The 25,967-nt window shown below is 43.9% G+C and overlaps 1 protein-coding gene across 3 annotated transcripts in view; it reads left to right on the forward strand.

Annotated features, from left to right (window-relative positions):
* Positions 1 to 25,967, forward strand: part of TMEM132C (transmembrane protein 132C) — a 193,023-nt gene that overhangs the window by 73,813 nt on the left and 93,243 nt on the right. The gene's annotated exons all lie outside the window — the stretch shown is intronic.

The following is a 25,967-nucleotide window of genomic DNA, read 5'->3' on the forward strand; positions in this document are numbered from 1 at the left end:
GTGCGCCCATGGCGGGGTCTGATTTTGTCTTTTGTTATTTTTACAGGGCTATATCCATGGTTTTGGGTGACTGATAAGGCACTAAATATGCACAGATTGTGTTTTACACACATTGAGATAAAAATCTCTTCCACTGCTGGGCTTCTTTACCCAGGAGGAATATGTTCTTTAAATATTTCTTCACAGCTAAACTCAAGCTGAAAGATTTAGTCATCTGCCACAGCGGCAATCTTTGTGTGCAGACCTGGTTTTATGTATTGAACTTGGTGGGTGCTGGACTTGGGTTCTACAAACCTAGAAATCTCATGAGCTCTGAGTCCCAAAAGGCTCAAGTATTTCTGTGCTAGAGGTATTTATTACACTGAGCGATGATAAACAATTTTCCTCCTAGGAGTGAATCCACTCTTTGGGTTCCTTAGAGCTGGGTCTCGTCTTCATTAACTTCAGTTCAGATACATCTTGGTGTCACAGCAATCATCAAATTTCATGTTGTCAGTATTGGGTTTTGGCCTTTTGGCTGAGGACAGATTTAAGAAAATTCATTCCTGCTAACACAAAGATACTAAGAGATTGAGCTGCCTGTAGGAGTGATGATAAAGAGGGTGAAACATTGTAATGAGCCTTTTCTAGTCTGACTTCTCTCCAGATACACCTAGATTTTGCTTAGAAAATGCGATTTCCATAATAATTTAAAATCTGTCAGACTCCCTTCCCAGTCTTGTTCTGACTGTGTTACACAGGAAACCTGAAGGATGGTCTTTTTTTAAGGATGGCCCAGGATAAAAATAGTATCTTTCTCACAGAAATGGGTGAAAGAGTTTTCACAGACCCTGCCAACAGTGTTCCTGGCTCAGAGCATTTCTATTTATCCTGCTTTTCTAAAAGCACTGAATTCACTTTCAAGTTTGAAAGCATTAAAAAAAAATAAATTGGAGATCCAGATTTGATGGTGCACTCGAAAGATCCAGCAGGCATTAAAGTTCCATCTCGTATTTGAGTTGTTCTCAGTATCAAGCACCAAGATGCCAAATTATGAGATCCTGGCAGTGCTCCCGTTTGCCTAGCAAAGCAATCCTATCATAATTAATGTGGCAAGGCTTCTCTGCATAGGAAAATATTTATGGGATCTGCAGAGCCCACAAAATGAACCGTAATAAAAGAACTCTGCCAAGTTTGGCTGTGCAGATTAAGGACATATGGTTGGTGTGGCTGCTGCCGGCACAAGCCTTTGAAGCCTGGTTCCTGCGCTGTCTCCCTGCCATCCCTCCCACTGCCAGTCCCCGTGCCAGGAGTTCTGAGTTCAGGTGAACAGCTGCAGCTCAAATGAAAAGTGACATCGAGCTGTGTTAGTGCCTCCCTGGCTCCTCTCTGTGTATTATATAAGCTCTTCACACAAATAGTTTGGAGCTTCTGATTATCCCAACTTCTTTTAGAAGTTCTGCAGTCAAAGTGATGTACAAATCTGCTCTAAAAGTGGAATAATCCTGCTAAAATCACCATGGAAGAGAACAGAATTTAACCCAGTATATCCAGATTAAATAAATCCTGCTGGAAAGACAATTAAAACTTTAATTTTTGTGTTGATTACTTTGATGTTTTACTTTAAAAAATCTATCTTCAGGAGAAGTAATACTGTAGATTATTATTTACTTACGTTTGTCCTCCTGCAGAACAGCTAGTGACAAGCTGGGTTAAAGGCTGCCCAAAGTTACAAATGATTGTTTATTTTTAAAAACTGTGTTTACCTCACTGGAAAGACATTGGCATTTGGGAGTGGGAAATGATGGGAGATGTAAACAGAAACATCCTTCATTGTCAGGGCAGCTTTACTACAGAAGCATGTTCAGTCAGCACTGGCTCCTTCTCATTAAGTGGTGTCACTTAATTACAGCTCCAGGTGAAACAAAATGATTTGCAATAACCACGTCAATTCAATTAGCATGATACAAATATAAGCCTTTGGGGTTTTTTTTTTCCTCATTGCATAATGCACAGCCATGACCTGTTTAAATGTATTTACTTTTATTGACATTTTAATTGGCCGCCCACGCACGGTTCCTCTATGCAGTGATTTTCATAGGAGCACGAGACAAATGACTATGCCACTCACAGGAGTGAGAAACCACATCAGAAGTCATCGTTGGCCCCTTCCTGCTGCTCTTCCCAAGGGGTAAAAGCATCCCTAAAAATCTGTGGTGTGAGTAGCAGGGTAAGAGGAATACTCAGGTTTATGGATTTTAGCATGACCTCGGAGGGCCAGAGGCACCCAGGGTTCTCCCTGGCACAAACTGCAACGCACACCCAGGGCAGCTCTCAAAGGATACTTCAGGCACGTTTATCTCCTTTTTAAAACCAGACATGCTTAAAGGGAATCTAGAACCAGAGCATCTCTTCCCTCATCTCTGACTTTTTCCCACACTGCAGTTTGTAGATGATTTTGCAAAGTCTTTTAGGGTCATAAATGATTTCACACCATATATATACATATATAGATATAAAATTGATTTTTTTCCATTATTTAAACCATTTTTTCCTGTTCTTACTCTGGACAGTGCAGGTTAGTTCCATCTGTCATTCTCTGTGGAGGGTTGTTAGGTGCAGGTTCTTTTAATTAACTAATTATGGATCAATTTTTAAGAAGGCCGTTTTTGAGGTACCAGAAGAGAGGTTATGAGATATCCAACACAGAATGAGTGTCCATATCTTCTTAGAACTGGCTCCTGTGTGCTGTCCTCTTCTGGATGTTCAGCTGCTGCAATACCTTTAAAAATGTGGGTAGGTCTTAGTGTGATTTGTGAGTTCTTTCTTTTTTATGCTCAACAAAGGGTGCTCTAAGGGAAGGAGTTGTACATCTTGCAACAGTGCTACTGAAACAACAGGAAAAGGCTCTGTAAGCTCAGAACTCAAACCTGCCTCTGTATCTTTACCAGGATGATGAAGATAGATAGAAAATTAAGTCAGGTCTGTCTTTTTCTCACTTACTGAAAAAAATAACGTTCCTTCTGTGAGCAACAGAATTTTGTACCGTGCCCCAAATGGTCAGTGCTGTTCTCTGCTTAGAACTAATTTTCACTTTGTCCAGAAGTCATTTGAAAAGCTCTTTTAAATTTTTTTTAAGTAGGAAAATGCTCTGAAATGTTGCAAAAAACCCTCAGTACAGAAGCAAGTGGAAATTCACAGCAGAAATGACAGATGTGGAAGAGACCAACCTGCACGTTACCACCAGTGCTTCTAATTATAGGCCAGCAAAAGAAAATTTCGAGCTGAATTTTGCCAACATTCAGCCTACAACAGTCAGTCTGTGATTAGTCATGTCATCAAAATATAAACAAAAATAATTCAATCGTCAAAGCAGAAATCCCATCTGCAGGGGGTGTAAACAGTAAGATGAGAGAAATGCTGCCTTTTAGAAGGACAGAGCAGGATCGTGGGTGACTTTTGAATCCAGTAGAAAAGCTTCATCTACATGTATAATATATTATGTACAGTTTTTAATGTGGCTGGAAACCACAATGAGAACTTCATTTTATGGCAGCATCCTGGCAACCAAAGCATTCGGCCTGTGAATCTGATGCTTTCAGACTGGCAAAGTCTCAGCTAGAAATTAATGTGTCTAAAGACTAGTTTTGTTTCATAGAGCACAGATAATATGAAAATTTGATTAGTTCATACTCCATCAACATAAAAGATATGAGGTATGAATATTCTATTAACATCTTTGAACTGAACAAATGGCTTTGCCTGCTCGGTTGCAAGCACTGGGTTTCACAATCACAGAAAACTCCTCTATTTGTTACAAAGGGTGATACATAATGCCAGCTTCAAGTATTTATCATTTTGCAATACCACTGCTAGGACAGTTCATGGTCTACTACAGAAGCAAAAAAAAAAAAAAAAAAAAGGAGGCTGGAGTTATAAATGAGAACAGAAAATCTAAAAAAAAAAATCTGAACTCTCTCTGGCTTATAATTTTCATGAATATAATGAGATATGGTTGAGCCATTTGAATAGATAAATGAGGGCTCTGCCTTGTATGATGGAAGTACAGAAGGCTTGAGGAGAGAGAGATTTTTCCTCTAAGTGTTTAAAAATGTCCAATTCTTGTGATAGAGGCTGATTTTTAGGTGAGGTGCAATCTAAACCCTCAGTATCTACAGTGGATTAAAAACTCTTTCTTGCTCCTTCTCGGAGGTAATGTTTTAATGTCATATTGTCTTGGGTACCTCAGATCTTTTATCTCCTCAAAATCCTTTCTGTAGCTGCAATTCTAGAAACAGTTCTGCTCTTGCCTCCAATCCTATTTCCATGAAATGCTATATGGCTCTCTCTTTCCAATAATGGAAAAACTCCATTGTTGTGGTGTTTATAGCTCTGGATTATTAGGAGCCGAGTTTGGCTGAAATTCTTGGCAAAATGATGTGTTCATTGAAGAGTACAACTTTGAGGCAGCCAAGGAAATTAATATGTCAAATTTTAATTTAAGAAAGGGCTGAACAACCTGAAAACGAAACAAAGCCTTTCAATTTATGGAAAAAAAAAAATCATTTCATCCAGTAACACTTTTTCCTGCCTTCTGGCAAATAGCAACCCCCAAAACCATTTTATGTTGACAGTAATAATTTTACCTCTGTTAGTGGCTTAGTCTGACCAGCAACCCCCGAATCAATCACTCACAAGGTTCTATTTCCGAGCTTTTGCTTTTTAATACCCTTTAAAGATGCTGTGAGTTCTTTTGGTGATTTCAGGCATCCTCCAGGGGCAAGCAGCGTCTCTGCAGTTGTGTTCCCGCTGATCTCACACCGTAAGAGCCTCGCGTGCCGAGGCCTTTTCCGGGTCACTTCTTGCTGCAAACAGCTTCGGAGTGCACTGGAAACCAACCGGCCTTGGATAAGAGAGACAAGATTTCCAAAATCTCCCTGAGAGTCAGCCAAGTCTGCTCCATGGAACGAGACTGAGGGTGAGGACGCCTGTCCAGGGATGATGGGCAGATAGAATGCGGCCCTGAAGTCACTGGCCAGCAGTGTGCCTGGATGGCCACTGACAGCTGGGCTTGTGCCAGCCATGGTGTGGCCAGCAGGCCCAGGACAGTGACTATCCATGCCCTGTGCCGGGCAGGTTCCAGGGGGTTTTGAAGTGTTATTTCCTGTTTATGGGGTTGGTACCGTGCTCAGGACAGGGGACACAGCAGGAGTAGCTCTGGGTCAGCCCCACAGTCAGGTGTTTGTTCCGTGGTCTCCACGGCAGCCAGGTCAGGATTTCATGGCCCAGCAGCAGAGCACTGAAGGACAGGTTGTGCCTCTGTAGCTGCTGTGCTACCACAGCCCTGAAAGAGCTTTGGGGAGGCTTTTGTGAAAGGAGCACATCGGCAGTGGATGCAGGTCGGTGTAGTGCGTGCTGGATTAGATCAGGAGCCTGCTCTGAACAGTGAAGTGATAACTGGGGTGCAGTGTTTACTGAGGTCACCCAGATTTTAGACCAGATGCTCATACAGCTCTTAAAAAAAAACCCCCACTAGGGCCAAATTTCAAAGTCCATACAAAGACTGGGGGAGATGAAGGAAGTGAGAGAGCTGGAGAGAAAATCAGTGTGGAAAACCCCCAGTATCTCAGCTCTGGATGAAGACACAGATATGGGAAGCAGGGTGTTCCATCACAGAAGTGCATGTTTTGGTAGAGAATTAAATAGAATCTCTTTTGAAATCTCCTCCTTTGATTTCCAAGTTCTCTGCAGTCAAGGGGGTTTATATTACCAGCTTTTTGGAGAAGAAGGATGAATAACAGGTTAAGAGGCCTTGTCCTGTTTCACCCAAGAAGTTGGTCCTTGATCCAAGAATAGCTTCCCATGCCGTGCCCTGTGCTGTGACACAGCACTGCTATGGAGAGGAGCTTTCTGTGCATCTGTGACCCATCCTGCAGCTGCAGAGAGCACTCAGCCTCTCAGCACAGATAATGTAAACATAGAAGAGGTGGGGAAAGTCAAGTGACAAAACCTGCATGTTTGTAACCTCTCCCAGGAAAACAGCAAATCAGGTTTCTTCCTTAGGAGGTGGCACTAAATCCCCAAAAACCTGAGTGAATCAGTATCTGCAAGAACAAAGCAGCATTAGGTAGAAATCTCAGTAGCTGAAAGGTGCGTGTTGTGGTTCAAACGTTCTCTTTCTAGAAAGACAAAGAATCTCTAAACCTACTGATCCTGGCTCATTCCAGTGAAGGCAGGGTGCAGAAATGCTCTGTGAGGCGTTGCCCCCCAGCCTTCTGCAGGCATTAAAGATTAAGCAGGCAAGTGCAGGAACTGGTAAATAAAACCTTGTACCCAGCAGTGCTGGGTTTCTTTGCACTGCTTCTGTGGATGAGTTTTGTGTGAAGGTGGTACCATGCAATCAGTCTGTGAGAGAACTTTCTCGATCCTTATGCGTGAAAGAAATCCAGCTGCTGTTACTTCAACACAGTTATGCTGGCAAGACCTCTACAAAATTTCTCTTTGAGTCTTCAGGCCAATGTCATCTTTATTTATATATCTTACACGTGGATTTTCTTCTTTTGGAAGGCAGGACACGTCTCTGGTGTTTTGTGTTGTGGCCACGCTTGAGCCAGTGATTTGTCCCTTAATCACGTTACCAAACCAGCACAAAGGAGAAGGAAAAATGTAATGCAGGCTTTTGGATGAGAGTCCTGAGATGGAGATAAAGCATTTCCTGGCTCCCTAATGGCTTTATTCCTTTTCAAGGGAAAAAATATGCTTTTATCAGCTTTGAAGGTCAGGTAGTAAAATACAGAGGTTAAGCAGTTTTGCTTTAATTTTGGATTCAGTGTTAAAAATTCCCATTCAAGGGCTGGATGGAGCAGCACACACAGTCACTCCTGCCTGTTTATGGCTCACAGCACTGGAGCACAACTCAAGAGATTAAATCACAGAATCACAAGATGGTTTGGCTTGGAAGGGACCTCAGCTCCTGTCGGCTGGGACCTCTCCTTTGAAAGCCAGAAGTTCAGGCCAAATTCTAAACCCACTCATAAGCAAGCAAAAGCCTGAAAATACAGCAGGTTTGTTGCTTTCCACATTGGATTTCTCTCCACTTAGAACTGATCAAAAGCTACGAACAGATGTAGTTGGATTAAACCTGTGAAATCTGGAGTTCCTCAGCCCTGCAGCTGCCTCCTGTGGGAAATACCCAGCAGCAGGGCTGGCAGAGCTCCCTGCCCTGTGGAGAGGGTCCAGTCCCTCAGTTCTCTCCTCTGCACTCAGAGAGGGTGGGAGGGAGTCACCTGCACCTGCCTGAAATTTGGAGTTCAGCCTATTTTTCTGTCTTGCTGCTGAATTCCGTGTGGTGATGAACAAAGCTCGAGTCCCTTTATTCATCATGGGTTTCTCTGTGAATGGGGCAGCACTAAACTCTTTAATGAGACTGAATCTACTGATGAGTGCGGTGATAGGGGCCATATAAAGTCACTGTTATGGCTGATCTGTTGTTGCTGCTTTGGAATTAGGCCAAGGATTAGAGACTGCAGTTGCTCTTCCTGGATTTGACACTGGCAGTAAAATAGCCTTTCTTACATTCATATTGGTTTTCCTGCTGCCTCTTACGCTCTGACTCTGCTGGCCATTCTGTTTGCTAAACCTTTTCCCACTAAGCTTTCTATCTGTTCCTCACCTCTTGAATGGACAGTGCAAAATCCATGGCTTGTAAGGACACCTAGTCAAGGGGCAGAGTATTTTAGAAGGGATTTCTCTGCTCCTTTTAAAAGCAGCCTGTGGTTCCCAGCATGCTTTGATTTCCCAACAAGCAAACTTAAGCAAGCTGGTGTTGTAATAAATGGCTTATCTTGCTCTGGGAGTGACCCACAGGTTCCTTTGATTATGTTCCCTTTTTCTGGAGGTGTCTGAGTGTTGGCTCCTGGCTCTGTCTGGTTCAGGACTCTACTGTGCAATTAACCAGCTCACCTTCAGTCAAACAGTTCTTGTGCTGCAGGGAGGAGTCCACTCACTTTACACCTGACGCATGTCTGTGTTTCTGCATCAGTTTAAAAAGAAAAGGACAAAAAAAAAAAATTAAGGAGAGTTGAATAAAGAGAATAAACCAATATATAATAAACCAATCATGTGACCTCTCCTATTGCAATACGTTTTGAAAATTCTGCATATTGTAGCAAAGTTTATTATATATTTATATAATGGCAGTTTATTTGGAAACTGAGAATTATCCTGGGTTTGTGCAATAAAGAGTCTGCAGTGGTTCTGCTGTGCCAGGGAGTAGTGAAATCTCTGTAATGTGTAAGAGCTGAGGGAGCCAGGTGTGCTGGGTGATGAGGATAAGCAGAGCTGAACACTGGGAGAAGTGGAAGAAATCAAAGTAGTTTTGACAATAAAAGTGAGCTGTGGTCCTGCATTTGGGGTAGAGTAGTTGAAAGTTTCCTTTTTTTTTTTTCCTTTTTGTCCTGGTTCATCTACATTTGTCTCTGCTCTCTGTGGAGAGGGTTTTTAGTTGGAAGCAGAATGGACTTTTTTTCCTGAAATTCCATAGATTTCTGTATCAGCCTCTAGTGTTTCCACCAAGATAATTCTGTATTAATGAGGTTAACTGAAAGTGCAGTTGTGCAAATTCAGGTTGTCTGCAGTGTTCCCCAAGGACTCTTTTAAAGCGGGCTTTGCATCTCTCTGGCTATAAAACCACATCCTAAAAACTCAGGGCAGGTTTCTGTGTTGGTTTCCTCTCCTTGCTTGCAGCATTCAGCTGCTTGTGATAGCAGGGAGGGAAGAAAGAGGCAGCCCTTGGCGACTGAGCAGAAGAATATATACATTGTATATATTAAGAATATATACATTATATTGAGAAAATTCAGGAGTATTTGAATCTCATTAAGGCTGTGTAGTTCTGAATCTCTGGGTTTCCTCAGTAGGAGGAAACCTTGGCAATTCTGTTGACATTTGAAACAGCAAATCCTCCTTCCAGGGCAGTGTGTGGTATTTATTTCACTGCTGCAGTTCTACTTCACCTGCATCTGATTCCCATTCAGACCCCCCACAATCACGACACCCTTTGAGGATAATTTCTTTAACAATGGGTGTTTGGGTTTTCTTTGGACTAGAGGTATTTTACATGCTCAAGCACTGTCTGCCCAATGACAAGGTTCAGAAATGGATTTTTAAGATTCCATTTGGTGCTCTGGTGTATTTATACTGTGCTCCCTGTGTATTGAGGGAGACACAGGACACTGCTAAATACTGATCACTGACTCGGTAATGCTGTCCATCATCTTCTGGCTTACTACAGAAAGGGACAAAATCTCCTCCTAAGTTATTGTCTAAGCAGGAGTCGTGGCCCTGAGGAGCAGCTGCTGCAACTGCAAATAAAGCACCATTGAGAGTAATTAATGTTTTTTTATAGAAAGTTTTTTCCAGGAGGTTTCTTTCTTCTTCACTCCTGAGGTGGTGAGGGGATGACTGTATTCACCCTTTTCCCAGTATTCCCTGTGCTGTGCTTATTTTTATGCTCAGGTAGGAGAATGCCTCATCACCCATTGCTGTGCTGCAGAATAATGTGTCTCTCAAATGGCCTCTCCAGCTGCTGCCCTGAACTGCCAAACAAATACAGCTTTTTACTGGCATCTAAATAGATGCTCCAATACGCCCATTTTTCTTCAATTCTCTCACCTTAACTGAGGTGTTTTCTGAAGGTCATTTAATGGCATTTTATATCGTTCATTGGTGGGTTCAGTGTGAGAAGAGAGTCAGTCCTGGGGCTTGCTTTAGGAGCACCTGGCCACTGTGGTTTCCTCAAGATCCTGCAGGAGGGGTGAGGAACACCTGGGGCTGATAACACCTAAAGCAGCCACTGTTCCCCTGTGAGCATCGTGTAGGATCTCAGGGGCTTGTGATGGAGGCTGGAATTGAGGTTACAAAGGGTCCGAGCAGCACAGCTGCTCCCTGTCCTTGGACCATTTCCCAGCAGAGAGTGTGGATGTGTGTTCATGAGCAGTCTGCAAAGAGGTAAAAGGCAGTCACAAGCAAATGCATGAGGAAGGAATCTTCAGAATCAGATCAGGAGTTGCCCAGGACTGGGCCAGTTAACTCATCATTTGTGTGAGAGTGTCTGTATGTTCAGTGAACTGGCACTTCAACAAAATATCTGGTAGTTTCTTAGAAAATGCTGCTGGGAAGATGGAATTTTATATTTATAAAGGACTTTACCTTGAGAATTCTGACACTCTGAGGACATCAGGTGTACTAGTTAACAGCTCAGCACAAACTCCTTCATCACTAACTCCAGTGTTAAAAAATAAACCCATGAAAGTCTTGTTTCTGTTATGTGAGACCAAACTCTCTTCATGGATGTACTGCTAATATTTAGTCAGGGGAATGCAGAATGATTGACAGGATATTTTTAAGGACTTACTGTAAGGGTTTTGTACAGGCTTTAAGGGCAAAAGTTCTAACCATGATTTCTTTTGAAGATGCTCTTTAAAGACACAGAAAACCAACACCCGACATTTAGAGAAATGTGGCCGTTTCTGCCTCAAAGACTTGAAATGTCAGGAGTCCAACAAGGCCAGCACCACTCTCTGTTTTCTGATTTCATACAAATTGTCTTAAAGCACTGAGCCCTGAGCAAGGGGGGAGAGGCTCAGTGCAGGAGCTGCACCAATTCCTCGCTGTTCTGAGAGGGAGCTGTGAGCAGGATCAGCCCTGGGGCTATGGACTATGCTACAGTACCCTGTTGATGCAAAATGTGAAAGAAGAATCCCAAACTGATGAATTTCTGCTTGTCTTAGATGTGTCCAGAGGCTCTTGTGCTCTGTAAAACACCTCTGTTGCTGCAAGGGCTCCCACAATCCGCTGGATGGCCACTGATGGCAGCCAGGTTCCATTTATACTCTCACACCCAGGCAAGGGGGATGTGAAATGTGCTGTGACTGGGAGAATAGCATTATATATCAACCTGGGCAACTTCCAAAAGGGACAAATGACTACTTCTGTAGCGCAAGATCAGGCTTTGGGATTTTATTTTTAAGTATCAGAATGATACAGCAATCAGGTGGGGGGAAATCCTCCTCCCAGTGCCTTCTCATTTTGAGTTTCAGACACTTTCCCCCACTTTTATGGCAGCACTATATCATATTTACAACATCCAGCATTTCAAGGTTAGGTGGCCAAGTGTTGAGTCAAGAAAAAATTGCCTTCCCAGGGATACTCAAATATTTCAGTTCATGTTTGGGAGACAGCACTGATGTGCTACTGGTTGATTTCATTTCAGAAATGGACACCACAATGATTCATCTAGAGAGTCAAAAAGCTGATCTCAGCCTTAGGATTCACTTTCCAAACACAGTCCGTGATCAGGTGTCTTGTGTGCAGGCAAGGAATTTATTTATCTACAATGCTGCTTCTGGAGGTTTTCATGTTTGTTAAACCAGTATGTTTCAAATACGAATGCTGCTGTGTTCTGGATGTGTCAGGGGGCTGAGAGTCCTCATCAGGATTTCCTGTATGTGGTGTCACTGGGTTTTCCTGATTCACCTACGTTGCTGTCGTCATGCTCGCTGTAGGAATTAAAGCAAGAAACTGGGAGAGGTAAGAGAACATTGTATAAGTTCTTTTCCTGTGCAGTAGTCTCTGTGAGGAAAACATGGTAAAAGTTCTTTTCCTGTGCAACAGTTCTGTGAGGAAAACAGGGCACCCCTGGGCGTGTGTGGCCTGGAGAAGAGGAAAGATGGAACAGGAAGCCCAGACAGGTTGTAGAATTTATGTCCTTGGAGGATTCCAAATTCCAACAGCCCTGAGCAGCCTGCTCTGAGTCCACTGGTGACCCTGCTGTGAGGAGGGGACAGGATGAGGGTCCCTGACCTTGTAATGTTCTGTGCTGCTGGGGAAGGAATGGTAATGAGAAAGGGGACCTGGAGAAGGTTGAAGGGGAATGTGAGTGCAGATGTAGGAAATCAATTAGAGAGCATAAAGCTAACTGGGATAAAATATGGATCACTTAAGGACTATCTATCTTAATGCATCATCTTTTCTTTTGCCAATTAATACAGAAAGTAGATCAGCAAGTTCAGTCCAACCAGTAATTACCAGGGACTTCTGCAAATACTTCTGACCCTTTCCTGCTTTCCGTCTCTGATACAATGGCTGTTGGCTACCACATTTCCATCCTTTCTTTTAATCTCTGTCACTTCTTGTCAATAGAATTTAAAGTACCCATAAAGATTTCATGATCTCAGTGTCTTCTCCCTGGCATTCTGTGTTTCTAACTTTAAGTAGTTCTGTCTAAAACCCGACATTTCCAGCACATAAAAGTCTCGCTTTGCAGCAGAGAAATGAAAGGCTTTTGTCTCCCTGCAAAGCCCTGGCTGTTTTGCAGAGAGGAATTCTCTTGATTCCCCATGGTTTGTGGTTTGGCCAAAGAGTTAAATGGGAGTTTATGCCACTCTTGGTGGCCCGATCTTGAATTAAGCTCTGTAATTTACAGGTGTGCTCCAGTTCTTGGAGTCGTTGATGACAAGCTTGGGTGATTGGAATTACCTCTTTGGCTTTAACATTTTCCAGCAGTGATTTCAGGAAATTCAAAGGAGGCACAAACAAACGTGACACCTCTATTACTGTAAATAAACATGCTGCAAAAGACCCCTTGCATGTTTTATGCCTTTGGGATTAGTGTTCCTTCCCAGGGAGGGATATTTTACCCCACGGTATTTACTGCTTCTTTTCCAATATAAAGCGTTGTTACGTTGGTTTCTGCTAATATTTATATATTCTCATTTGGAAGCAAGACATTTATCAAATAAAGGCATAGACACCTGGCCTGATTCTGTTATGATTAAAGCAAAAATTAGGCTAAATGATGTATTTTTAATAACAGAGAAATATTTGGAAGCAATTGAATAGACTTAAGAAATTATTCAGAAGAAAATTAATACTTTCAAGGGAGAAATAATATCTTAGACTTAAATCTCCAGGAGCTAGGAATTATTTTATATATAACCTATAAAATAGACCCATAAAACCTGCTTTTCAGGTGACAATACATTTTCCAAGAGTATAGCAGAATTCAGAATGGGCTGGACTCTGCAAAAAATTATGATTTCCAAAGTTTTGTTAGGCATCATTATAGTAACTCATGATAAAAAATTAAATGTATTCTTTTAAGCCTTAGCAGCACACCTATCATTCACAGTCCTTGGCTCCAGCTATCAGAATGTGCCTTCCCTCACCTGTGAGATCAAAGATGAGCGTTCTTGAACGATAAAGATGCCAAACCCCGCTTTCATTGCAGCACTCGGATCAGCGCAGATGCTGGACCTCTCTTGCATAAAGCTCTGAAAATGTCATTGATGGAGACAGTTGGTATCTTCTTGCACTCAGAGCTGGCAGTGTGGGACCTGCAAATTTACTTTTCAGTGTTTAACTCTCAAATTTTAAAGGGACTGAATGGTTTTACGGTTTGAAAACTCTCTGTGCAAAAACAAATACCACAACATCTCATTAGCAAGAGTGGTTTCCCTTTACATTTCCATTGGAAGGTCAGCAGCCAACACGTGCTCATCACTGTCCTATTTTCCTGCAAAGCTGTGCTGAATTGTGCTTTAAATTACCCCATCTTAGAAACGCTGTTCCTTTTTTATCAGTCGAAAAACCTTTACAAGCCTCCTAAGAGTCCTTGAAGCAGTTACCTCTGAACAATTACGCCGGATTGTTATAAATTTTCCATATTGTTTTTATTGCCTCTCTGAAGCAATATGGGATTTTATATTCCTATTTTTTCATAGGGTCTGGTTCTCCTGACAGATGCTTGCTTACATCTCCCAGGAACTCTAATGAGAGCCAGGCATATGTCTGCTTTCCAGCCTAGACCTCCTTATGCTCATATTGCATTTATTCTTTTTTCTCCTCAAACCTGCCGTGAAGTTAAAGAAGAGAACTGGGGCGGTTCCATCCTGAGCTGTGCCTTCCCTTCACTGCTCCTTTCCTGAAGTCTCATCTTCAGTGAACTGCAAATTAGTGACACCACTCTGCACTTATGTTTTAATTCCCGAAAGAGTGTTTGTGAACACTTTAAAATGTGAAATAATGACAATAAGCTGCGATTGCACTCAGGGATTGGATGTGGAATTCATCTCTCATAGTCAGCAGTGGAAAGCTGCTGTTTTTAGAGGTTTCCATGTACCTGCTGCTTTCTGCTTGCTTTGCCTCTCTACTCCCATCCAAGCGTTAAGCAGCCTTCAAGGAGATTTTATTGTGTGAATGGTGAGAGCTCAAAGACTCATAAACTCACAGAATGTCCTGAGTTGGAAGGGACCCTCAAGGATCATGCAGTCCAACCCCTGGCCCTGCACAGACACCCCAACAACCCCACCCTGGGCATCCCTGGCAGCGCTGTCCAAACGCTCCCGGAGCTCTGGCAGCCTCGGGGCCGTGCCCATTGCCTGGGGAGCCTGGGCAGTGCCCTGAGAGCTTTCCCTGCACCCTGAATCAGCAGGCAGTCCATGTGAGCAGGTTTTGCAGCGTGCATGCACAGTAACAGCTGTGTCAGGAGGTACTTCCAGGGGTCATTTCTGTGCATGTAGCAAATCCAAGGCATTGTGGACCTTGTGCTGCTCACAGGTGAGGACACAGCAAACAGGGGTTCCCTCTGCATCTCCCGTGCACACCTGGGCAGATGAGACAGAGCACTTTATCTCTGCCATGCTACAGCACCCTGTGTCTTTTGGACTTGTCTCCTTGACGTGCAGGTAGAAATTTCTCCTCCTGCCAGTTTCTCTGGTGTTTTGATTGTGACTGGAGCCTCTGGGCATGTAATACTACAGAACATAAACCCTCTCTATGAGAGCTGGGAAAAACTGCTGTGCTGGAGCTGATGCACAGGCGAAGTTCAGTGGCTGTGCTGGCAGCATGTGCTGGAGCTCATTTAATACGTGGGTGTCTCATGAGACCTGGCTTTGCGGTTTAATCCTACCTTTATCTCTCTTCTAAGTGCTTCTGATATTATAGGAGTTGCGAGAAATCTAATTAGCTAATGCTCCTACACGGTGTTCAGATCCTCAGATAAAAGCCTGCCTGCAGGCCCGAAGAAGGTGCCGAGAAAGAGTTTGTAAACTTTTGTGATGCAGGGTGTCTGAGATTCAGATCGTCTGTGATGATGGGATGACTTCCAGTTTTCATTCTTAGGCGTTTCCTTATTAAAAGGAGTAAATAGCTGCTAATTAATGTGGGCTGTTCATTTTGCTGTCTTAAAAACCTTTCTGTGGGCTGCTGAGGACGTCAGGAACTGCTTCTAAGTCAGATAGACTTAGAAGAAAAGTATGTACTAAGCTATTCAAGGCTGGCTTTGAGTATCAACTCAAAAACATCACGCTAAAAAATCCCTTATAATAACGAAAAGGTAGGAGAAAATCATTGCTTATTTTTCACTTCCGTGCATCTGAGTTCAAGTCCTGTCTCAGCACTAAAGCAAACAATATTTTGCTGCTCAACAGTGGGGAGGTTCTTCATTTTCTGTGGTTGGAGCTGACTTCTCCAAAGCCTTGACACAGCCCTGTTGAGAATTTTGACTGCTTGGCTGCAGTGCTCGCTCCCATTAATTCAAAAAATCATTAAGAAACTGGATGGAAAATGCAAAGCTTCTGTGCTTCTTAAATCCCCTAATCCTATTTTGGAGGCTTAAATGGTGAATAGGCTTCAGCCTGGGGGTGTGTAAGGGTGTGAATTTCACTCTATGTGAGTTAAAGTCCCATCAGGAACAAAACAGGCTGGGCTTATTCTCCTGCAGATCTGTACCATTCATTGAGCTTATCCCATCCTGGAATGGACAGGGGAAATGCTTGCTTGCTAAAGCTTTTTTTGGAAATGCTGCATCATCCAGCCATATCCACAAGATATTTGATGTTGACACGCTAAAAACGTTCTTATAAAAGGTGCCACAGGTGCCATGAAGGACTGACAGCTTCGTAAATTGAACAACTTGAAGAATAAGAGCAAAAATTAGCATGTCAGTATCAGCTGTAACCAAAACCAACAGGTAAATATTCTGGACAGATAAAGCTATCAGAAAGCTCAGCTTTCGCTGTTCGTTTGTGTCTGGGATTGCACAGTCAGTCTGGGAAATGCCTCCTACCTGGAATTCTTTTATCTGTGTACATGGCTGTGGAGTGTGATGAAGGAAAACTTTAATCAATATATCTCATGCAGGCATTTAATGCTGGAGTTGCCTAACTCGATCATTTGCTTGTTCTTTGATCTTTGCTTGGGGACTCCAATAGCAGGAGATCCTTCCTGCTGTCAGTGGAGAGACTCCCAACTCAAATGTACAGAGCAGTCACTTGGTAACATTAAATTTCATGGTGTCCACCAGAGCAGAGGGGAGGAAATCAGGTGCAATGCATTCTGATCCTTTATTTGCAATTTAGACACTGTGACCTTGGGCAAGTCAACCTTTCTGAGCTCCCTGCCCTCTACAGAGCAGTGTCAGCATGGCTTGGATGATTAACAACAGTGCTCTTCCTGCCTACAAGTGCTACACCTTTGATAATCATCTAGAAATAATATTAATATGGATCATATGTGAATTAGAACCTTAGCAGTGAAAAGTCAGCATCAGCACCAGGAGTTGCCTGTACTCCAACCCCTCTCCTTTTTATTTATATGCGTGGGATTTATCAAGCACTTTCAGGTAAGACAGGAATGCTGAAATGCACAAATGCCTCTTAATCCACCCTCCAGCTCTGCTTGCATTGCTGCTTCCTGCTGAATAGAAAAAATTGAGGTGTCTGTGGACGTTCTGTACATGCTGCATGCTCCTGATTTTCCCTTGTTCCACGCTATTTATACAATCACAAAGCATTTGATGAGAATATGCCAATCTTATGCCAGGGAAATGGACATTCCATTACTCTCTGCAGACATTGTTGAAAACTCGAGGTGTAAAATCTGATTCATTACCCAGATCCTGGAAGGGAACAGGACATTAATCGTACCTTGGCTTGTTAAATTTTGTCGCTCATTGCCTTCTCCATTTATTTAATTACATTATTCAGAGGATCTGCACATGTCCTTTCAGACAGTGATATGTGGAATCTGGAGCTGATGCAAGACAGGTTTTGCTGTCAAAACACTCACAGGGTAGAATTTTTTCCTACTTTGCAGTTCACGTGTTTGCTGAGTCAAATGATTCTGCAGACGGCGCCCCATTTCCCATATACACAAATGGTATAAACACAAGCTCCTGGTGGGAATCAGCAAACAGGTTCCATGTTAAGAGTTTCTTGAGGAATCTGATACTATCAGTAGAAGAGCGGGAGGATATCACTTTTCTATATTTTATTACAGCCAATGGGGAAAAAAGCGCCAAAAATTGTAACAGAAGAGCTAATTTAAGAGACAGCGATGTGTTCTGCAGTTCTGAGTGGTTTGATGATGCATCAGGCTGTTTGTTGCAAAACATTCCTGTTCCAGAGCATTCCAGAGACCCCCAGTTCTCTCCCTGGTGCCTGGGTTTTCAATCAGCCACTCCGTAAGTGTGAAACAGCAAACCAGAAAGCTCTTCCCTTTGGAGCTGTTGACATGTGAGTCTGAAATCAAAATAGACTCAATGGAAATTAAGCTGTTTGGGCAATATTTTAAGCAGGCAGACCCTCTGCACGAGTGTTTTCAAGAGGAAGAGCTCTCTTGCATGTCATGACCTTTCCCTGGATTTATTCTTTTCCAGGTTGTTCAGTTTTAGACTTAGCTTGATACTGGGGCGAGCATGGAAGGAAACATACATTTTTACTGAGCGTAAGTCCACTGCATTTCTTGTCCAGGACCTGGCATCAAAGATGTTCAAATGTAAAGGTAATCTCAGTGCCTGAGGCTGCTCTGTGGTTTTTGTACTTTGAGTGCTTATCACTGCTCTGCCCTAAAGCTCCTGACTAATACTGCCTGAAAGGCTGAGGCTCGGCTCTGAGGCAGGGAGGGGACTGCCACTGAGTGGGAAATTCAGACAGAAAACTGCCTAAAGCACAGGGGAATCTTAGAGCAAAGGTTCAAAGGCCTGAGAGGTACTAGAAGGAGGGTTTCAATCGATACACACTCTGTAAGATGTGTGGTTTTTTGGCTGGGCTCTGCTCCTCTGTCTGTGTAGTGGTAACAGCTAAACCCAGTCTGACACCCCTCACAGGTATTTAATGTGCCTGCAAACAGCTCGGTGTAATTTGTAGAATTGTAAGGCAGCACCTGCCTTGCCTTTTAACATCAGTGTTGCTCCAAACACTTACAATTTCCTCAGGAGTTTCAATCTCATTTATTATTTTAATAGGAGTGTCCTCTGCTGTAGTTGAGGGTGGCAGGAGGATTGCGACTTCCCGTTATGAAATGATGTTTTGAGCCCTTATATTTACAGAGGAAATATCCCCAAGCATTTGAAGGATAAACTCAAAACAGGAGAACTTGCGGACTTCTTTTTATTTCCTTCCATCCCATGAGATTAGGGATCCCAGGTCACTGTGTTTTGAACAGTTGAAATTAGCAGTTTTATAAAAAAAAGTCTGTGTTTTTTGGGTACATCTATTTTAGACCACCCCCTGTGAAACACTTTACAAGAACATGTGCACTCATGCCATGATTTCAATTTTATTAGAAAAATAACAATACCAGAAGAAAATCTCTTGCCTAAGGCATATTCCATATGTTACTGCTCAGTGCTTTATTTTTCAGGCCTGCAAGAGACAAATGCACTTATTCCATTAATAAAGCCAGTGACTTAAAGTGCAGCCCTACCCTGGAAAAAAAAGAGAAATGTGAGGTTCTAAGTTCGTTTTCCATCAATAGCTCCTACATTGCATTTGTTCAGATTACAAATGAAAAGGTGGTGTTATTTTTCAGCTGTGAGCCCGTAGGCCTCAGCCTTGTCTGCGAAAGCCCTTTCATTGCTGTATGGAAATCACAGTACAGCAGCACAGATCAGCTTCACTCTGCCTCTGCAAGGTGACTTCACGTTTTTATAAGGTTCATGTTATTTACTGCAGCCACAAAGCCTCTTTTTGCATGTATATAGAGGGCAAATCCTCCTAATTGAAATATGCTCTGAGTACTCAGCCAGGGGAATACAAATACAATCTCAGCTTTTCTTCCCTCGTTCGCCTCCACTTGTAGAAGTTTTAATACAAACACAGAAACGCAATTTTGCTCCTTTAAACCCCTCTCTTGTGCAGTAATGATTTCATAACCTCCCAGTTCTCAACTCTCTGCCTTATCATTAAAAGTAAATCTCCCCTCTCCCCACTGGTGTGATGGATTTATTGCCTCCCGTTCCCCTCGGCGTTACCGCGGCTCAGCTCGAGCTCCTTGTTTTCACCAGGAGCTTTGGACAAGCGTGGGGAGCCAGGGGAGGATCCGACATGCACTGGGAGAGATGGATTCATCCCGGGGCCTTAGGCTGTGTGAATAGCAGAGGTAGAAGTAAAAAATAAAAAATAGGTCATGGCTCCTCCAAAGGCCACCCTTGCAAACGGGGCCCGGGAGATTCCAGCTAGGAGGGCTCCGCTAAAAGCCCCAAATAAGCACTCATTTTCAGATAAATTCCAGAGTATTCAGGAGTTGTGAGGGGCTAATATGCAAAGTTATCATTTTGAGGGATAACTCGAAAGAAGGAGTAAAAGCAGGTGGTAAGGGGCGGTGTTTGTTTTCTGCATCACTTGCAGTAAAATCTTTTTTTAAAAATTGCTGATATAATGGGATTAGGAAGGCAGAGGTTCTTAAAAATTAGTAAAATTGGATTGAGAGAGCAGGCTGGTAGTGAAAGACTAAATTAGATGACAACTAAAAGCACACTTCAGTAGCTGGGTTTGGACTGGCTGGTGGAGGCAGTCCTTCAGTGCAGCCCTGGATCTCAGATACCTCTGGTCAGAGCTAGGGCAGGTGTCTGAAACTGTCACACCCAACTGAAGTTCTTAATCCAGTGTTCACTTTGAGAGATTTTTTCAGGTAAATTCCACTCCTGCTTTTCAATAACAGCAGTTACACATTTTGCTATTTTTTATATGCTGGAAGAGTGGCCTTAAAATTTCCTAATAAGGTGTAAAATGTCCTTGTAGCCTATGACATAAAATGAAGTCACAGATGATCCTGTGCACTGGGACACTGCTGTGGGTGGCTCAGGATTACACCATAGTGATGTGGGGTCATTGCAAGGCTGGCACACGTTCTGCATATTAACTCAAGGCAGCTCTGCTGCATGCAGTGCAGCTCTACTGTTAGTATTTATTCAGTGTAATGCTTCTTTGTGTTGAGAATCAGCACTGACTCTCCCTGTCAATGACAGAAACAACAGGTCTCTGGGACTGGGATAAATTTTCAGCTCCATGTGCAAATAGGTAATACTTGGATTTTGAGTAGTTTGATCCAAACAAAATCAGGGCTCTTCCAGCAGCTTATGATGTGAATTTTTCCCTTTCTTCTCCCTTTACCAAACCCTTCTGGGGTATAAACTCTGTAATAATGCATTAGTATGACAGCACAGCAGAGCTCCTAGCTCTTCTCTCGAGGCTCCTGTTTCTGCTAACAGTAATGATATGGTGCAGGCTCTGATCTTGTTTGGGTTGCCTTATCACCTCTGTGTTAGCTGAAAATGTGCCCACACTGACACGGCTGCATTTGCATTAAGCTCAGCCCTGGGAGCATTAAGGCAGAGCATGGGTGCGTGCTCCAGTCCCATTGTGTGATGCTTTCTGACACAGGGGGTCCTGCTCAGAGCTCCTCAGCATCCCCAGCTCCTCTGGGCTGGAGCAGGGGATGCAGGCCTGCTGATCAGTGGGGACAGGGGGCTATAATTCTGAGGCAGCTTGAGGTACTGAAGGCTTGACCTGGTTTTCAAGCACAGCAAGGTAGACTCAGTACTGGCCCTGAGTTATGTCTACATGAAACTTGTGTCGCTGGGAGAAGACTTAGTAGCTGGACCAGTCTTGTCCCCTTTAATGGCAGAGACATGAGCGTGTCAGCCCTAAAGGACACAAGATTGAGAACATCAGTGTCTTGCTTGAGGGAAATGTGTGTGGAATTTAGTAGAAAGATCTGTGAGACTCAGTAATTTGTCTCTCCTCCTGGTATGCTCCAGGTGTGAAAGTGGCTGCTGCTCACAAGAAAAATAAATGTATAATTGCACCATCAGCTGATGAAATCAAAGTGGAATTGCTGGCAGCCTTCTTCCTGCCCTCCCTATGTTTTTCTAGCATTAACATTCCAGCTTTGTCACCTTTGATCAGGGGAAGATAAATCCTTCCTTTTGTAAGGAGCAGAAACACTTTCCCTCGGTACACAGAATAATGGCCTCTTCTGTAGATTATTCATATTCCTCTCTTTGTACTTGTCATTCCTCTGTATCCTTGGTTGTTGTATACCCCATAACTCTTGGTCGTTTTATCTAACACCTTTCAAATAAGGAAGTGGATGGCTTAGGAGGCAGGGAGAGCTTTGCTAAGGCATTAAATGGCCTGGCACATTTAATGTGCAGGTCCTGTAACACCACCCTCGGTGGCTGCCGACAGCCTCATCAGCTCCCTGCTGGATGGGGAGCAGTGCTGAGCATCCCTCACAGCGACAGCCCTGGAACTACTACAGCAAGAGGGGCCTGTAAACCAAGCATTTCTCACCTGCTGCTTTGCAGAGAAGCAGAGAAATGGAGCTGCTTTTGGCCCAAACCAGAACGTGCAGCAGCCTGGCCAGCCCTGAGCACCTCAGAGGAAGCGGCATTAGAAGGGAGTGGCAGGAGGATGTATAATCCTATGTATAATCCTACATATAATCCTATATTAGTGCTCTTTTTGGTTGGCTGTTTGAGCCGTTCTGACACACTCCTGGCATTCCCAACCTTGGCTCCACAGCCTAAACTCCTGTCCCTTGAGCTGGGTTTAGCTATAAGCAGAAATTGCACGTCGGGTTGGAGGAGCTCAGGGCGTGGGGCCGAGGCTCTGCAGTGGGGCTGCAGAGGATGCTCCCTGGGCTCCCCTGTCCATGCACATTCTTGTTCTCCAGCATTTCCCTTGGAATGCTCTCAGTGTGATACAGGCGGTGTTGGGAGAAGCTGCTTCAGCACTTTCAGGGAGCAAATCCTTTGTTGCTGCTGGAGCCTGTGCAGCCCTGAATCAGGTGCTTGTGTTGGGCCCTGTCATTTGCTATTTAGCTCTGCTGGGTTTCTGCCGCATCAAGCTGAAACAAAATTATTTTCATCCCTGCAGTTAGTAGCTGGATGTAGTTGGATGAATTGAAGTGACTTTTGGGGAGAGTCATCGAGGGGGAAAAAAGAGGCTCCCCAGGAGATGATGAAGGGAATGTGACTTAGGCTGATATGGAATCCTCACAAAGAGGAAGCGGTAAACACAATGAGAGCTACAAATGTATTGATCTGTTTTATCTTGTAGGTGTTTTATGTTGTTTTAGGTATATCATGACCTTAATATCTGCATCCAGGAACAAGATGTTGCCTCTGGCTTTCACTGACAGCTGGTTTTCTTTTGATACATCCCAGAATCTTCCTGCTGATTCCTGCAGTATGTCAAAGGAGCTCAGCAGTCTGTTGCCCTCTCAAGACTTCACTCTGTTCACTATGGCTTCAAGAGTCCTCCATTCTCTTGAAGTACAAGTACAGCCTCAAAAAAAGAATTCAAAAAAGAGTCCTTAAACGTGCTGTTGGAACAGCTGATGAGAACCCATGGGAGCTGCTGCTCGTGATCGTGTCCAGCAGTGGCTGTCGAGATAATATTGATGATCTAAATGGGCCTGGCAAGCTAAAGATGTAAAACCTGGCCTAGAAGGCTCGTGGTTTCCAATGTGCAGACATCTGCCCCTCACTCTTAAGGCAGCCCCATCTCCACGAGAAGCCTTTCAACCTTTTCAAAAGGGCAAACAGGGCCTTGTTTAAAAAAGTGTCAAGTGATGTGCTTATTTTGGTTACAGCTCTTTTCCCTTTCTTTCTTGCTCGTGAGTTTCTCTAGGAAAAGCCCTTTCTTTGATAGGCTGTAATTAGTAAAGGTAAAGCCCACCAGCTTTTGAAGAATTTCTTAATGACTGGAAAAGTGTGTCTGTCTCTCTACTCAGTCACTTTCCAAAAAAAAAAAAAAAAAAAAAAAATATATATATATATATATCAATTACAGAAGAAGCTGCAGGAGGTTGAGAGTAGTTTTCTACAGCAGCTGAGCTCCCTGAGCCACATCCCACCCATGATTTTGTAGTGTTGCTTTCTCCTGAGCCACGGGAGCTCCCATCACATGCCCTGCCTCATGATGGTGCCCACGGGCTCTGGCAGGCCAGGCAGTGACCCCATGGAAACCCATGTGGGCTGCATGGATCTGATCCAAGGCCCCTGAGGTCAGCAGGAGCATTTCTGCTGATTTACTGAAGGCTCAGGCGCTTCAGATCTGTGCCTAAATACACAAACTACCAGCAACTGCCTCAGGGCATCGGGATTTGTGCTTTTGCTGGATAAATTCAAAGCATGAAAGAGCCCTGTTTGGAGGCTGTGGTACAGATCACTGCCAGCATTTACTGGATTAAGACTCAATTCTGTGATAAAAGCTATCAGTTCTGTCTGCCCTATCCCCCCCACCATCGCTGTAGCATTGCTGCCACGCTCCTGCATGCAGATTGCAGCACAAGGTGTGCTGGTTCTGACACAAAATCAGGAGCAGCAGCAGCGTTAACGTGCCATAAAGTGACCATAAACAAGAGTGAGGGTTGTGATGAGCAGAGCTAGAACCATACCAGGTACGGGAGTGGTGGTACAAGGGCTGTTGAAGGACACTTGTGGCCGTAATTCCTGCTCTGCAGTTACCTGAGCAGTCTTTCCTCTTTGTTGATGGCAGTTTTGGTACTTGTCTGTGCCCAAAAGTTGCCCCTGGTTGGTGCTGCTCAGTACTTCCAAGCGAGGGCGAGGAGGCAGGGCTGAATGGATGGAGCCCAGGTTACTGCAGCACCCGCAGAGCCAGCACACCCCTGCTGACTGCAGGGAGCTCTCCCCAGGGCTGTGGGAAAACCTCCATCCTCAAGGCGTGTAAGGCAGACTAATTCGATTACAAACGAGCCAGAGCTGCATCCTGGGGCTGAACCACCTGATAATCAGTGCTTGCTTTAGCTGCTTGGACAGGAACCCAGACCAGGTACATTTGAAACAATTGCTTGAGTGAAAGGCTCCTCTCTTTCTCACTGTTTTAAGGACATTTGCCCCTACCTCTTTCCAGCAGCTGATCTCAGCAAAAGTACTTCCCTAAGGGAAAAGGAAACACAACCCTTGTAGTAGCTTCATGGCTGATGGCAAAACTTGTATTCATAGCAGCTGCTGGGGGGGGAGTGAGGATGGGATTAAAAACACAAAGGGACTGCATGGGAAGATTACTTCAGAAAGTCACTTGGGGTCTAAGTAATAATCCTAATAACCACTGCAAACAGTAAGTATTTTCCTCAGCACTGCTGTTGCTCTGCCAGCTGGGGGAATGTCACAAATATGAAGCTTAGAGATTTTTTTTTGGTAATAATAGAAACTGGATGTAGCAGGGAAATATAATCTCAAAGCATTTACTTATCTGAAAAGTGTCTCTGGTCCTGTAAAATAGATCCATGGAGGCACTGAGCTTGTATTTAGCATGTGCAGCTGAATCTGTGCTCTGGATTCACCCTGGTGGGATTTTTGTTTACACAACACCCATCTCTGTCTCTTCTGCCTTTCTCAGCAGGCATGTGTTGGTGTGAGAAAGATGCTTATTCCAGCTTACTTTGTGACAGCAAAGCAGACAGCAGGGTCTCCAGTGTCTCCCCATGTGATGAATTCATAAATGAGTGTTCACCCAGACACTGATCCCACAGCAAAGACTTTCCAGGGATTTTACCTGGATGTGATTATGCATCAACTTTTTCATTCCTTGCAGAGTCCCTGATGGATCTGTCACTCATACCCATTAGTTTGTTTAAGTTTCAAATTAGAAAAGAGCTTTGCTACTCACTCAGCTTTAAGGAAATGGAAAGGGTGAATAAGTCATTGGAGAACTGCAAACTCAGACTGTCCCCGTGTCAGCTAAGGTCAAGCATCTCGAGTGCTTGGGATGAGAACAGAGGCTTTAAAGCACTGCTGCAAACACCTCTCAGGCACTGTAAGACTTTGGTCTTCTCTGTAATTCCCTTGCATTTCTTGTGAACCCAGGTTATTTGCTGGTTCCATGAGTAACAGGTACAGGGCAGTGAAAAGAGCCTGAACATGATGGCCTTGTCCCCTGTCTCAAATTACATGTGAGAATATAATCAGCAAACCCTCTGATTAATGTGCACATTGTAAATTCTGAGAAGGAGAACTTTCTGTGCCATCCTGAGACAGTGTTTATCAAGAGGGGAACTCTATCCTTCCTAATAGGAATGGGGTTTTCTATTCTGAGGTGCCAGGCTCAAGTGTTGGAAAAAGGGAAAAGAAGGGATTTGTGTTATTGAAAAAAACTTACTCTTCTGCTTTTAGTTTTCCTTCTTCCTCATTTCTTAATAACTGTGAGAATTCATTCCCAATGGCTCTGGGAGCTGAGGCTTAAAAACCCTGTAAATATCTAACCCTGCAATACTTCATGTAAAATTGTGGGATTTGGTGACAACTGCTACGTCCAAAGGAGTTCTTGGGGCTGTGGGTTGGGGAGCAAAGAAAGGAAAGGTGTGTGTTGAACTGGAGCTATTTGGTGCCTGATTTTGCTTTCTCCTACCTCAGCCCATCTTGTCTGCCTTGCTGCTGCTCGGATAATTTGAGCTCAGTATCAGTGGTTTTGCCGCCTGAGTGGCCCCAGAAAAGCAATCGGTCAGAGCAGAGGGAAGGAGAACTTGAGGCAGCACTGCAAGAGCTCCATAGGTCCTGAGCCTGCCCCGGGTCTGGATGCTCCCCGGAGCAGTGGGGCTGAGCCCCTGGGCTGCAGTGGGGCTGGGAGCCCCTGGGCTGCAGTGGGGCTGGGAGCCGCCCCTGGGCTGCAGTGGGGCTG

Source organism: Corvus kubaryi, unplaced genomic scaffold (genome assembly GCF_017639235.1).
Source record: "Corvus kubaryi isolate FWS band 111438036 unplaced genomic scaffold, C.kubaryi_AGA036_p1.0 37382, whole genome shotgun sequence".
Lineage (NCBI taxonomy): Eukaryota > Metazoa > Chordata > Aves > Passeriformes > Corvidae > Corvus > Corvus kubaryi.